Consider the following 16,981-nt stretch of genomic DNA (forward strand, 5'->3'; position numbering starts at 1 on the left):
CATCTTGAGGCTCCTCCTTTAGAGCTAAAATATCCTCCTCTGGTGGGATCTGAAGCTCCCTTTCAAGAGAGAACCGCATGGCTTTATCTTCATCAAATTTGACATCCCATCACAAAATTTTAATTCTAAGGGATGGAAAATACACACGATAGGTGTGGGGAGTTTCTGTGTAACCCACAAATATGCCCAACTCTATTTTCGGATCCAAATTATTCCTTGACTCTTTGGATACATGGCAATAAACAAAGGCTTGAAAGATCCTAAAGTGTGACACATCTGACATCCTCCACAAGAAAGCCTCCTATAGTGTGATCATGCCAAGAATCTGATGAGGGTTGTTGTTTTGCAAATAGACCATTGTGTTGCATGGTTCATCACACAAGTGCAGAGGTAGGCTTTGGTCATGCAACACTGCTTGTTTTTCTCTCATAATGCTTCAGTTCTTCCTCTCAACTCTTGTCGCATGCCTTATTTTGCACATAAATTTTTAAACTTATTCAACATGTACTCACCTCTGTTATCGCTCCTGAGAGCATTCACCTTCTTTCTCGTTTCTTCATCCATGAGTGCCTTGAACTCTAAGAACTTGGAGAATTATCATCCTTCTTCTGCGTGAAGAAGATCCAACACTTTCGTGAATAGTCATCAATAAAGATAACAAAATACTTGTGCCTAGCAGTGGAGGCTGTCAAGAAAGGTCCACAAACATCGGAGTGGATCCTTTCAAGGATTGCATGTGCTCTATTGTCCCAGTCATGGAAAGTGGCTTTTGTGTACTTCCCCAAGGTGCACTCTTTTCATATGTAATGTTGTTCTAGCGCTGCTTTGGGGAGGGTTTTGGTTATCAATTACATGATATTCAAAGCTCCATGATGCAAGTGGCCAAGTATTCTATGCCAAAATTCATCGACATCGCAACTTTCCACCTTCTTCACTTTTGTGCTCAATGCAACACAATCCTCCACATCTAGCTTGTAAGGGTTCTTCGCACGAACCCCGATCGACTTCACCTATCCCGTGGTTATGTGTCTCAATAATTCCTTTCCTTTGTTGAATATCACATCGTAGCCACGATCTTCTAAAACTGCAATGGAGATAAGATTCTTCTTTAGACCCAGAACAAACATCAATCCTTGATCCTGGGAGGGGAGCCTGACTCCCTCTAAAATGTGACAGTACAAATCCTGGTCACATTGTACCTTCCATCATCTCCCATATCGATGTGCATCTAGAGATCCTTCTCCTCCAAATCACTGAAAAAAATATCTATTCCCCATCATATGGAACGAGGAACCATTGTTGAGATACCACACGCTTCCCATCATCGTTCTGGCCATACATGCAATGAGATTAAAATCAAGCTCAAGCTATGAAGCCAAAGATTCACATGCTACTCCTCTTGCAGTCATCTTTATGACCTTCTTGCGTGGACATTTTGTGGCATAGTGCCTGAACTCATGACAGTGAAAGCACATGATTCTAGGCAAGTCTTTCTTCTTGCCCCCCTTGACTAGATTCTTCTTTGGACTAGGATTTATTCCCTTTCCCTTTCTTTGCCTTTCCATCCAAGGCACAATTCTCCTCATCCTCACCCTTGGATGAAGTCCCATCTTTGGTATTCCACCTTATTTCCTCCTGTACCAAATCACACCACAAGTGCTCCCAATTTCGTAGTTTCTCCCTCTCATTCACCGAATCTTGGTAATTGTACCAACTCTTGGAATCCCTAGAAGGACTATGTTCACCAAATTATCCTCTGATCCAGTAACACCAAATTGACCAAGTTAATCATGACATTGTGTGAACCTTCTTAGGTACTATGGAATGGTCTCATTCCTCTGCATCTTGATATTTCAATGTTTGTCCTTGACTTCCAATTTCATGTGGTCACTACTATTCTAGAAAACAATTGCCAATTCTTGCCACATTGTATACAAAGTCTCTTTCTCATGGATATTTGAGACAATATGGTCTCATACTCCCTGTTATAGACATTTTTGTGCCTTACAGCATTGAGCATGAAATGTCCATAATCTAAGGGATCCAAAGTCCCTAAACATGTTGTTCCTACCCCTAGAGGAACAAGGCTAACAAACCACAGCAATTCCCAGAAGTTCTCCACCAGAAACTGCTCAAAAACAAGTCAATTCAGGATCAATTCAGAGGCTCCACTAGCTGTCTGCGCTAAAATGCAAAGTCTGCACTGGCTACCTGCACTGCAACGCGGGTAGAAGCACTACCAGGGTGCGCTGAACGGGAATTGACAAATGGAAAGTTCATCCAACAAGGTGTCAAAGACCCTGGAAGCTTCCAGAATCTTCCTCAATGACACTTGCCTCAGTGAATTCGACTAGTGATGAGTTAGAGGTTCTCAATCTCCAAGTGGAAGCAATAACCTCCAAGTGGAAGCAAGAACTGACAGAGGGAGAGGACACTAGTCAGATCTCAAGCTGACTCATCCTCTCTCCAAACATCTATGTATGGATCTCTCCTCCATGAGATCTGGAGGCTGGAATTTTGTTAATGCAAAGAATTGCTGTTGGTTTGAGATTGGAATCATTGGGTGCTTAATTCTTTGAGGGAAGGTGAAGATAGGAATTTCATTTGCTGGGAAGGAGATGCTGGATTGGAGCCCTCTGGGTTGTATCTCTTCCTGAACCTTGTTATTCATCAATAAAGCTATCTTGGTTTCTCCTATATACTGGTGTATCTTTGATGTATGATTGCATTAGTATGTTTAGTTTATTTCTAATCCTGAACTAGTTATGAATATGAATCTATGTCTTTGTGTAGTGTTCTCTTCTTGTGATCTTGCAGAAACCTCTTGAAGCTGGGCGAGCGAGAAGGCAAGTAGCTGGGAACTCCCAAAGAGAAGAGAATCTAGATCGAGGGACAAACGGAAGACACTGGTTGGTCCATCCATCTCTCTTCATTCTTAATTCATAAAGGAAGAATACTAGAATAGCTGTTTCTGTTTGTTGCTAAGGCACTGTCACACCTTAGGTGGATAGGATCGTCCTGCATAGGCATTTTTCCCCACAACAAATTGGTGACTCTGCTGGGGAGATCTGTTTATTCATTTTATTTGTGTTTCTATCATTGTTTGTTTCATAGACTCAACAGCAACAATCGAACTGCATCTGCTATTCTCAGATGCAAAGTAGACAGCTGCTGCTTTGATCCAATCACTGGATTTGTCTATGATCTGAACAATGGACTCACAAATGATTTGATGATCCTTTGTGATAGATCTTAGCCCTTCTTCAAAGCATCCCTTTGATTGTACCTTGCTTGTTGCTTTTATTTGGCCTAAAACCGTAGATTAATCAGCAAACTGTGACCCAGAACCGAGTGAGAAACTCTCGTTTCTCCTTCAGCGCAAACCCTGCGAAGAGGTTCTGCATTTCAATGCAGGTCCCATGAAGGCTACCTACGCTGAATGTCAAAACCTTTGTGTTGAGGGTGCGTTGATCCAGTTAGGCCTTGTGCAGTTGGGGTTCTCTGCTCGGTTTTGCCCTGTTTTGATCTCTAATTTTTGCAGCCTGTAACCAGCATAGGTACCTGTCTGATAACTCCTTTTCTCTGCTTAAATTCCGCCTCCTTTTGTACAAAAAGACTGTGAGTGTTTTTATGTGTTTGTGGCGTCATTTACAGTTTTCCTTTGCAAGAGTGAAATAGTCATCCTATAGCCCTTGATTCAGATCTGTCGATTGTGATCTTAGGAGAGAGTTCATTGGCTATTTGCAGTTGATTATACATTTACTTTTGCTTTTGGTTTGAGTTTGTCTCTTTTAAGTGTCGAAACAAGTATTCATTTCGAAAATCGTTAAGTGTTGTAATCTCTTCTACCCTTCCTGGTTTCGAAAAAGTAAACTTGTTTGTATTTGTCATTTAAAAGCAAATTCAAAGTTGTACAAAAAGCTTTCTTTTTAGGAATCAATATTAAGAAAGCGGAAAACAAACACCTGCATTGTGCATTTGCATCTTGATAGTTTGCATGATTGATTTAGGAAAAGTGCATTAGAGTGTGCTGATTGCTCTTTGAGAAAAGATGGTGTCTTTCTTTTCCCTTTGTAGCTAGGATTTTCATAGTTGAAACGATATAAAGCTTTCTTATCATCTTTAGACTGCATTTAGGAACTGTATCATACATCTCGTGGTGAACCTCAAAAGGAAAACTTCTAAAAAGATCAACCTAAAATAAATTGAATGAACTTAACAACGCCTTGTAACTTAACGCACAACATAGGGGTCTAGGCTAGAGACATGTTCCGGCGTCGTAAAGCCTGGTGACTGTCGATCTCGCTGATGGTGGGTGATTCCTCCTGAGGGACGATAGCGCCAGTACGGATTGTGCTCCCACGTACCATCGAGTATATATTGGGAGACCCCTATAGGCATAAAACCTTTATCCTTAGGAAGCCATGTCGGTCGCCCTACTGATCGCAATGCACTGAACACAGCATTCAGGAAGATCGACCGCCCGTACCCTAAAACGTATTCTGCGGTTTTGCGAAAAGTTTGGCACACCCTCTACCTAGAACTCCAGAGCAGTTCCTTTTGGCCTTTTTCAGACTCTATAACGGAAAAATTCCATCCGAGCATTTGTCACTTTGGGCTCGTTAAAACATCGAAGGAGACTAGAGTCATCTTTAGCTTTTTATCGACTCTTTAAAATTGAAAAAGCAAGTTGTGTCTAAAGCGTCTAAAAAATTCATTTAATTCGGAAACACACTTTCCCCTTTTTGTATTTTGGTTGATCGAGTAATCCGCAATCGTGGAATAAAGTCAATTGAAACCCCGTCGTTTGCGGAGGCTTACGAGTCAGCCGTCTTTGTCTCCGGAATCGAAAACAGTACGGACAAATCGAACTCGTTTAACCGGTTCGAAATCTCCTATCAAAGTTAGAACAAGTGTTCCAACAACATCTGAGATTCCGGTTACTCCAAACATTTCTGGAAACCCTGCCTCTACAGAAGAAGTTCAACAGTCACAGAGGGATAGTGATACTGATCCTAGTCTGAGAACAAACACTTGTGTTACTGAACCAGTTCCATCTGTAACCGGTTCAGAGAGTCTTGTTCTACAAACATTTGTCGCTGTTGATTCAACCCCTTCTTCGGCACCAGAAATATTTTACGGACCTGACGGTCTTCCCCTTCCACCTGGTTTGATTGCGATAGAGGAAATTGTAGAAGATCCGCAAGCAACTACTCCAACACATTTTGGAGTCGGGGTCACTCTATTTCCTTCATCAGAAGTTAGTCTACCACAAGTGGAAGTTCCTTTAGAATCGCTAGGTAATCTCTTGGATAGACTCAAAATGTCTGAACAACCGTCAACATCTAGGACTGTGTCAAATGACACAGCGACAACAGAACTCCCTGCCGTCACTCCGACAATGTTTGCCGGCATACCATCTGTCCCGACTAGCTCACAATCGCTAGAAGGAGTCCACCCAGGGACTATTTCGACAGTGTGGTCCGTTCCAGCTTGTTCCTCCGGAATAATATCCGGCAACTCTTATGTTGAAACTCGCTAGATTGATCCATTTGGAGGTCAATTTGGGCAATCTAGTCCCCAAGGACAAACAATCTCCTTGAGTTCCGGATTGCCAACATATGGGGGGCAGTATGCCCTTTCATTACCCCCTCCGGGAGGATATCCATACGGGAGTTCTCAATAGTATTCAGGGTATACTGGAGTTACATCAAGTGGTTGGGTACCTATGCTACCTCAACAACCAAGGGTTGTGTATTCTATGCAACAATGTGTACCTATGTCGAACATCCCGACCACACTGGCTATTGTGACCGTGTCGCAAGTTCAAACGTTGCCTGTTGTATGTCAACCTCAGATTTCTCAGGTTGTATTGCAACAGCCCCTTGACCCTGTGACTCAACCACAATCGCCTACTGGTGGGGCGACACAGGTCCAAACGGGTACAATTACCCCACATCTTGGTCCAACGGTTAGTATAGCGCAACAGAACATGGCTTCGCAACCATGGTTGGTGCAATACCAACAACCACAATTCCAACAAGTATACCAAGGCTCTGAGCAGCAGATCTTTGCGAACAGTGGACAACCGTACATTCAAAACGGTCAAAATCAACCACTTTACAGTGGTCATGTCCACCAACCGTATCAGTCATACCAACATCAATTACATTATGCTGGTATGCAAAGGCGAACTGCTCAGGCGATCCCATCATATCCTGGGTATGCTTCACCTAACCTGAATCAACAATTACCATTCGTGGCAACTTTAGAGTTACCTGATTTACACCGGCTAACAAACGATCCAATTGCTTACGCCCCTTGGTGGCCAGCGATTCCTCACAAACTTCCTTCAGACATTCCTAAATTTAATGGAAATCCGGGTGAAGATCCATCGAATCACGTGATGACCTTTCATCTATGGTGTTCATCAAACACCTTAAACGATGATTCGATAAGGCTTCGCCTCTTTCAGAGGACGTTAACGGGTCCAGTGGCTAAATGGTATATTGAATTGCCTAGAGCTTCGTTCGACAATTTCAGCACCCTAGCCACGACTTTCTTAACCCATTTTCAATTACCGATAAGGTATGAAACGGGAACAGAAATCTTAACCAACTTCAAACAGATAACAGCCACTCACATATCTGATCATATACATGAGTGGTGACGTCGTCGTAGGATGGTAAAAACGTATGTTCCCGATCAGTTATTAGCTGAATGGTTTATCAAGTCGTTACTTCCTGCTATAACGGAAGATGTGGCAAAGGGGGAAGTCGTAACAGAAGAGCAAGTTATCGCTCGTGCGTAGTATCTAGACTTAGTCTATACTCAGTCTGGCACGCTCTATGACAAAATACCTGACGCCCCTAGACCGGAATTCTCAATTCCTCCTCCTCCTAAATCAAATAATGACTCTCATGCCGGCGATGGCGTGATTGGCACGACAAATGCGAAGTCGACAAAGGCCAACTCCAAGAAGGCCCGTAAGACTTCAGATCAAAATGCAAAAGATGAAATTCTTGCTTCGGAAGTAAATGTCGTATCAGTAGATAAAGGCAAAGAAACCAAACAACCAGGAAGCAAGAAAAAGCAAAACAAAGGGAAGAAGAAGAAACAGGGTGAGTCATCCCCTGAAAAAACTTCTTCAAACCCTCCTGGAAATAGGAAACCCCCTACCACAGGGTGTCAGATATGCGATGAGGATCACTGGACAAGGGATTGTCCATACAAAGCTGAGCTGAAGAAATTCTTCAAGAGTTCACAAACCTCAGCTGTGCTAACTGATCCGTTTCCGAATCCAGGTCAAAATCTGGTTGATAGTGGAAATGCTTCCTCGTCACAAGTTCTTATGTTGTCAATCTCCAAGCAACAAAATGATGCTTTGATTTCGACAAGGAACAAAGATTACGGGAATCCGCAGCTGTCGAACGGCAAGGAAAAAGATCAACCAAGCAGTTCGACGACAACTTCGACAGAAGTTGTACCACCCATCATTCCCGAATTAGCAATAAAACCGCCAAAGGGAGTAGTGCACAAGTCGACATTTAATCCTCGCGCCAGAGTAGCGCAACATTACAACATAGTGGAAAATTTGGCCCAATCGCCATCCACGATGTCGACTCTTGAAGTACTACAAAATTGCCCATCCCAAAGGCAGGCTTTGTTATCAGCCATTGGCGGGGTTGATCCTAAGGATTCCAATCTTGTATCCTTTGACCACAAAGGATACGATCCTCAGTTACCAGCTCAATTAGCTTTCCTTATCCAAGTGAAAGACCTCAACAAAATTGTTCACCGAACAATTATTGACGAGGGGGCATCTACATGTATCATGTCGATGAGTTGCTGGAAAACTTTAGGATCTCCAACCTTGTCGCGATCTTCGACAACATTAAAAGCATTCGACGGAAGGACATATACCCCGTATGGTATCCTAAATAACTTGAAAGTTGAACTAGGAGGGAAAACAGTAGAAATTGATGTTGAAGTAATCGACGGAAACCTTGATTACAACATCCTATTGGGAAGACCATGGATATATGCCATGGCAGCCGTTGTGTCAACCTATTTCAGAAAGATTGCATTTCCCTTTCAAGGAAAGATTACAATCGTCGATCAGCAAAACTTCCTCCCCAATGGTTCTCAAGTTATGGGAAGCATTCCAATGATCCATGGAAGTAATCATTCGCTCCAAAATATCGGAGTAGGTCTCCTAAAAGACCCTGCCTTAATGGGTACTTTTGCCCTACCGCCTCCGAGTAATCTGGCGGAAGTGGCCACAGTGGAATATGAAACCTTTTATATCTAATGGATTTGGACTCCGAGGAAGGTTCTTATCTCGTGTCAACCTCGTTAAAAAATGAAACAAGGAGTCATGAGGATAGTTCTTTTACTATGTCAACCTCATTAAAAAAAATGAAACAACTCCCCTATCCAAATCTCAAAGGTAAACCTTCATTCCAACCACCGAGTTGAATGCAATGAAGCTTGGGGGGCATGCAAACTTATCATGAGCAGTGTTACCGCAGGGTTCAAGCTCGTTAAAAAATAAACCCGCCACGAGCAGTGTTACTGTAGGGTTCAAGCTCGTTAAAAAATAAACCCGCCATGAGCAGTGTTACCGCAGGGTTCAAGCTCGTTAAAAAATAAACCCGCATCGAGCAGTTTTAGCACACAGTTCATGCTTGTTAAAAAATAAACGCAAGAATCGAGCAGTTTTAGCACACAGTTCATGCTCGTTAAAAAATAAACGCAAGAATCGAGCAGTTTTAGCACACAGTTCATGCTCGTTAAAAAATAAACGCAAGATCTGAGCAGTTTTAGCGCATAGTTCATGCTCGTTAAAAAATAAACATAAGATCGAGCAAGTGTTTCAATCCGCTTTTAAGCTCGTTAAAAAATGAACTATCCCGATAAATAACCACAGTGAATGTAATATCATCAGCCATTAAAGCCTTGGTCGTGTTTGCACCGTCACCTCCACTTTTCATTTGGCCGATCATTCACCTCCATATGATTGTTTACCCATTTTGAGGAACAGCTGCGAAGAGTGATTTCACTAGCCATCCTTGTGACACTGCCGTGATTGGAAAATTCCAACCCGTACCTGGAATCAGCTGCTAACCCATTTTATCACTCGTTCCTCAAAAGACGAGTCTTCTTTAAGCTCTTTTCATCTGACTCGTAAAATATGAAAAGATTGCCGAGTTTTGGCCTTCCAGCTCGTTAAAGCGACCAGAAGAGCTATCCCTCCTCTAGATTTTAATCTTTTTGGACCTGAGGGATTATTGCACAAAAAGATCAAGCGCTTGTTTTGTTCGGCTCGTTAAAACTATCGAAAACTCATCCCTTCTGTATTGTTTTATACTTTTTCGGACTTAAGGGATTAGATGACGAAAAAGGACTTTCGGAGTTGACTTTACGTACCTTTTTAGACTCTCTAAAAATGAAAAGGACCGAGTTATCCTTGTCGTTAGACTCGTTAAAATCATTAAATAGCGACAAACTTGTCTTTAGACGAGAACGAGTTTCCCTATCGCTAGGCTCGTTAAAACATAGCGATAGGCTTGCCCGAAGGGCAAGTTATAGAACAAGCATATGTTATCCTCCTCAAGCTTGACAAAAATAAAGAGGTACTGGTCAGCAATGACTGGGGAAAAGTTGGGAGAAACTCAAGAAAACTTTGATGGTAGCAAGTCGCTCTTGAACATGACACTTTTCCTCCGTACCACAATTGGGTTGGGTTGTTTCATTCACCGGTCACATCACCATGGTCTCGCCATACCATCCATATCTGGGGTAATGCTACCGATCCATCGCATAAGTGTCGCCATATGTTCAAGAGAAGTCGTTCAGAGAAGTCAACCGTGTCCCATCCACTGCCATACATTATCCTTCATCCTTTCATGACCGCCACCCTGAATCATATGTCATCAGATCGTTTTCACCTCCATCAAAATCATTTGCTCCGTTCCGTGTCACTGATGTGGGATTCATTAAGGCCCTCCTTTGATGGATCGCTTCTTGTCGACATCAACTCATTATCCAAGAAGTTGATCTAGGAACAACCCCTTCAGTACTTTGAAGCTTGCATGCCTCAATGGCAAGTTTCTCACTTCCGGCGACAGGTATACATCAATGACCTTCGACCGAAAGATTTTGCATGGTGTTCGACGCCAAGTCCTTTATTCACACCACGTGAATTGTACTGCAGTACCTTGAGGGTCATTATCATTATCGGTGATTCCTCTCGCGCTTGTTAACGGTTTACCTCATTGACCGGTAATCAAGCGATGTCTTTCCATGTTCGACTTCAGAACAATTCTCACATGGATCGACTTGTACTTAGAGTGAAGATCGAACGAGTTTGAAGACCCCGGATCTAGTTTCATCCATCCGGGCTGCGATATATATTCAGGAAAGATAAAGACATTGACATGTACATCATTGCAGCAGATAATCATCCTACCCAAAGGATGATAATTTCATCAAAATTATCAGTCTACCATCAGACGATTGTCTGTTCTATGTACAGAAAAATGAATTTATAAAGATGAGCATGGGAATGCCCGCCTCAGCTAGATCATGAAAGCAGTATGAAAAATAATGTATTGTATTGTATTGTATTACAGGTCTCCTCCCAGCAATGAATGAACTTCAGATCCTCCTGATAAAGCATTTCACCCGATAAATGGCCTCATACTTTAAGGGGCAACTGTTATAGACATTTTTGTCCCTTACAGCATTGAGCATGAAATGTCCATAATCTAAGGGATCCAAATTCCCTAAACATGTTGTTCCTACCCCTAAAGGAACAAGGCTAACAAACCACAGCAATTCACAGAAGTTCTCCACCAGAAACTGCTCAAAAACAAGTCAATTCAGGATCAATTCAGAGGCTCCACTAGCTGTCTGCGCTGAAATGCAAAGTCTACACTGGCTACCTGCACTGCAACGCAGGTAGAAGCACTACCAGGGTGCGTTGAACGGGAATTGACAAATGGCAAGTTCATTCAACAAGGTGTCAAAGACCCTGGAAGCTTCTAGAATCTTCCTCAATGACACTTGCCTCAGTGAATTCGACTAGTGATGAGTAAGAGGTTCTCAATCTCCAAGTGGAAGCAAGAACCTCCAAGTGGAAGCAAGAACTGACAGAGGGAGAGGACACTAGTCAGATCTCAAGCTGACTTATCCTCTCTCCAAACATCTATATATGGATCTCTCCTCCATGAGATCTGGAGGCTGGAATTTTGTTAATGCAAATAATTGCTGTTGGTTTGAGATTGGAATCATTGGGTGCTTAATGCTTTGAGGGAAGGTGAAGATAGGAATTTCATTTGCTGGGAAGGAGATGCTGGATTGGAGCCCTCTGGGTTGTATCTCTTCCTGAACCTTGTTATTCATCAATAAAGCTATCTTGGTTTCTCCTATATACTGGTGTATCTTTGATGTATGATTGCATTAGTATGTTTAGTTTATTTCTAATCATGAACTAGTTATGAATATGAATCTATGTCTTTGTGTAGTGTTCTCTTCTTGTGATCTTGCAGAAACATCTTGAAGTTGGGCGAGCGAGAAGGCAAGTAGCTGGGAACTCCCAAAGAGAAGAGAATCTGGATCGAGGGACAAACGGAAGACACCGGTTAGTCCATCCATCTCTCTTCATTCTTAATTCATAAAGGAAGAATACTAGAATAGCTATTTCTGTTTGTTGCTAAGGCACTGTCACACCTTGGGTGGATAGGATCGTCCTGCATAGGCATTTTTCCCCACAACACTCCCTCCAATAATATCCTCCTCGCCTTGGCAACAAACTTCTTCTATTCTATCATATCCTTAGCATCATATGTTGCTAGTTTTGGAATATCATTATCAATGAATTCCTTCAACCCATTATCCTCCAATACTTCCTCCATGTGGTCCTTCCATGAAACATAATTCGAGCTTCCCTCAAGGGCATACTCGAGCCTTAGTCCATTGAAATCCATATTCTTAGTCCTAAAGAAAACCTGCAACCCTGATTTGCAACTTCAAATCTCCTGCAATGACAACTTTGAAATCCCTGCTCTACAATTATTCCAGCTCTGGTACCATGTAGAAATTAATGTGTATATTCAATAATGCTCATGAAATTTTCCAAATCACAAGACTTGAAGCTACTCTACTAATTTGCAGAAGTTAATTCACCATCTAAAACAAGAGGCATAGACATGCAAAAGGAAACATCAAACATGCGCAGATATTTATCTAGGGAAAAACAACTTCTCAAAACCATTTATTATATGTATTGCATTAATCAAAGAATAGAGAAGAATACATATGCTTGCTCAACCTTGAGCATAGTCTGCAAGTTTATATTCTATCCCTCTTCCTAATTGATTGAATATGTCTAACATTTAGCGAATTTCAAGCCTTCCCAATCTCTTATTTCCTTGTGTTGTTCTCTTGGGAAATCGCCTCTATTTTTTAGGAATTTCACACTCTGGAATTGCACAATAGTCTTAGGTAATTCTCTGACTACATGCACCACCTGTACACATTGGAATATGCAAAAACTAATAGTACACTTCCTTGGAATATCCATCTCAACTGGGTAACTCGAATTCTTTGCATGCAACAATTATTTTTGGCAGATTGACTAGTTAACTGGTTGATCATTGAGTGTGGTTGAAGTTCCACTTTCACAACTTGACCTCCACTAGTTCTTTTGATAGTTACAACTAAATTAAAATAGAAATAACTCAAATTAACTTAAATAGATTGCTACAAATTATAAATCAATCATGTAGAGCTTAACTCAAGCTTCCCCAACTTGAATTTACTGAGTTAACTGAATGACAAGTGCCATGTCACCTCAATTAACTACCTCTAATTATTTTGTTGAAATAGAAAATCAAATTTTAATCCATTTTGACCAAGGCAAAGTCAAAACTATATTTTATTGCCACATTTTCAACAACTAACGATATTTAGGATGCATGAATGCAAACCCATGTCTACACCACTAGTGACCAAGTGAAGAAGATTGATACTTCCATACAAAAAGTAGTAGACCCTACATTATATAAACAACTGACTGAATCTCTCATGTATCTTGTCAACACCACACTAAATATTTGTTTTGTAGCTAACACACTTAGACGATTCATAGTAGAGCCAAAACGAGTTCACTGGGTGGCTGCAAAGCATGTGCTATGATACCTTCAAGGCATAGTTGAGCATGGGTTGAGGTATACTCAGATGGATGGAGTGAAATTGGAATGGTACAATACTGTTGATTGGGTAGGCAGTACATCTGAAAGAAAAATCATGTATGAGTGTTGTTTCATATTAGGATCATAGCAGTTTATTTTTTTGACAGGAAATATAATTAAAATTGCTATGAGTTCTACATAGGTTAGTACATGGCTTCTAGTTTGGAAAATTTTGAGGAAATTTGGATTCAGAAGATTCTCGTAGGATTATTTGACCAAGAGATGTGTTGAAATGTGGCAACAAGAATATTCCAATTTAATTTGTCCTTGAATTAAATTGTGAATTAAAATTCGAATTTAGTCTTAACAGTCACTTGGAAATAATTAATTAAGTTATTTTGACTTAATTAGTTGGAGAAATTCAAGTTAGATGTTTTTTCTGAAGTCATGCAAGAGTTATCCCTTAAATTAAGGAGATAAGATTGAGTTATATTTGAGTTGTAATTAGTTAACTCAGTTTACTGAGTTAAGTCCAGTTAAATTAGTTCCAAAATGTTTGAGGAACTAATGGTGAGTTAACAGTTAGTTGATGCATGCATGCACTCAACTAGTGTACTCCAGATAACTAAAGATTCCCTCATCAGAAACTCATGCATGTCTATTCTGAGAAAGACCTAGTTGAGATTAAAGACAAGGACAGTGTACTATCAGTTGCATGTGTTTTCTTATAAAGGAAACTCATGCATGCAGTCAAGGTAACCATTCCTTGAGGATTGCACAGTTCTAACAGTGTGTGAGATCAGTGTTCCACTTGGTTGAAGGTGAACCATCCCAGAGGAATAGTGCAAAGAAATAGGAGCTTGTAGGGAAGAGAGGAAGGTTGGAGAGCAGCCAAGATTACCTCTGAGCATCTGTGAGGATTGTACTGAGAGTTGGCTAGCTGTGAGAGCTAAGGCTTTGTATGATTCCTATGTATTTCCACCTTGTATGATAATACAGATAGTGGGGTTTTAAGATGAGGCTTTCCCCAAAGTATTTTCATGTGTTTCATGTGCATTGATTCTTCTTCTTTTGGTTATATTGTTCGGCTCAATATTTAAGCTTCCACAAATTGATAGTAGAAGTAGGTTATAGTATTCTTCTTTGATTTATATTGAATTATCAGGTTAACCTACTGTTGTGGCTACAACTACCACCCTATTAAAACATGCTCTGATAGAAAATTTTCAATGGGTCCCCTAGAAGTTTGATCTTTCATCTTTCAGAATGATCTGTTTTATCACACGGATGTTAACTTTTTGTCAAGTCAAATTTTCAATGCCTGATGGCTAAGCCATTGAATAACTCTTTGTTGCATGGTTCATTCATGACCCAGACTTCATTCCCTTCGTCAATACTTCTCAAATCCTCATAAGCATCCATAGTATATTTATGCCTGCACGCATAATCACCCCCACCCTCCCTATAGTCGTTTGTGTACTTAAGACACAAAACCTTCTATCGTGCCTCATTTCCATTTTAACTCTTTGCAATGAAATACTTCACAAACATGCATAAACCATCCCTCTTTCGCTTATCGCACTCAATCTTGGCACATAATGCATGCCATAAGGCACCCGACCTGATGGCACTATAAACCACAATATACATATATGTCGGGTCTGAAACCCTGTTGCATATTGCAATCAGCCTAGGTCTAAGGCTTATACATATGAGGTGTGCCACTATGCTCTGGACCCGACAACACTTTTAACCATACTTCATACATATGTCCAGTCCGGGGCCATATCGCATATCACATATCGATGGAGCCCGGGCCTTATACACAATGTGCACAACGATATGGCGGACCCTAATATATATATTTTTGGGTCTGAAACCCCGTCGCATATCACAATCGGCAAAGCCCCAAGCTTGTGAATATTGCAATATGCGATATGTCGAACCCGACGACATTTATAGGCTCTAATACATAAAATTTGAGGTCTAGCCTGAGTGATCGGGGTGGGATTTTCTTTTTTTTCCTGTGTTTTCCAAAATTCCTGATATAACAAAGGGAGCGGGTTTTTAGTCTAAAATGCGGGCTTGTGAAGTCCCAATAGTGTAATTGCACATCGGGGAAGTGGAAGGCATGGGTACTGCGACTAGCAGAGGGGCCGATACCCGATTGTGATTAAGTGAAGCCCTCGAAAACTATGCCAAGCCTATGGATTGAGTGGAAAATGGTGTGTTGCCTGTGTTTTATGTGTAAATCCTTTTTCACACTTGTTCCCGTAGTTTTATAAAAGTTAATGAAGGCAGTGCTTATGTTTTGTTTGAACATTTCTATTATATTGTTCATAACCATAAAGCCAATGATAACTATCTTTGCTGGAAAGAAATAAAAGACGCAGGAGTGGATTCGAAGAGTCATGTATGCAGAAGCACTGTATTTAGAGGTCTGGCCTCAAACGTTCCAGGTCGAAACCCCACGTGTTGCTTGTACATTCTGAAATCAAAGTTGTCTCGATTTTCATCATGAAAAGGTGACAAACAGTCACCCTTTTTACCAACATCTGTTCACTTCCTCAGGAAATGAATTGCTCCAGCTGATATGATTTCTACATGTCATGGTTACGCTGACAATCCTATCTCTGTATACTCAATTTGCATATCAAAAATATTGGGAAGATGATGAGGCAGGGTAGACCTAGAATCAAGGGCTTTTACATAAGTATTACCTCCGAAGAGGAGAAGGGGCATTTTTTTTTGAAAAAAATAGTTTTGATTTATTGTGAATAAGGAAGACTGTTTGGTCAAAGAAGGAGCATGTAGTTTCTAATTTATTTTCCTTTGCTTTGAGGTGTTTTGAAGCAGGGTGTTGCTGCTGACATGAATATAAATGTGATTTGTGTTTATGTATATTGATGGCATACTATTCATGATTAGTCTTGTTTATTTGAATATGATTCAACTACATGGTTAACTCATGAGCGATCTCTGATTCAAAACCGTATTAAACACCAGTTGCTAGTTTATTTGTACGGACAGGAATGTGTATTCCTGTATGAGTAATCTAATTGAAATCAAACTCTAATACAACCTTGTTCATCTATGAACTCAGTAATTGATTCTTTTGGACTTGGAATTTATTTATGGTGTTTAATCTCTTCATCATGCTCCTGCAGGATAGATTAGGATAGCTAGAACTAGATTAGAGTAGTTAGAAGTAGTGTAGATAGGATTTAATACATAGAGATTAGCTATTTTATTTTGTTGATTTAATTGAAGTCTTCCTCCTGGAAGCAATCTATCAACGCATTTAACAGTTTATGGGGTCCCTTAAAACCCATTGGAACTAGCCATTCCAAACAAAAGTAGGTCTAATTGGGGTTTGCGATCGAGTTATTTCCCCTTGTTGGTATAGTGAACATTCGCCATGTCAACACCTACATACATATTTTCTACATGGTATCAGAGCACTGGTTTCTAGAAATTTTGTACATAGTATCGAAGCTGGATTTTTAGAAATTATCTACAAGATATCGGAGTTGTGAACAATATACTAAGAAGAGAATTCAAAGCTTGAAGTTCAGGGTTGTAGGTGCAAATCAAATTCATATCATACTTCAAGGTTAGCCAATGGCGTTCTATGGATTGAGACTCGAGTATGCCTTGGAAGGTAGCTTGAATTACATAGCATGGAAAGATCGCATGGAGACTGTATTAGAAGACAATGGCTTGAAGGAATTCATTTATCAAGAAATCCCAATGCTCGCTTCCACTAATGCACAAGAGTTGGCTGA

Source organism: Pinus tabuliformis, chromosome J, assembly GCF_031772625.1.
Source record: "Pinus tabuliformis cultivar Carrire ecotype Pingquan chromosome J, CPIR1, whole genome shotgun sequence".
Classification (NCBI taxonomy): domain Eukaryota; kingdom Viridiplantae; phylum Streptophyta; class Pinopsida; order Pinales; family Pinaceae; genus Pinus; species Pinus tabuliformis.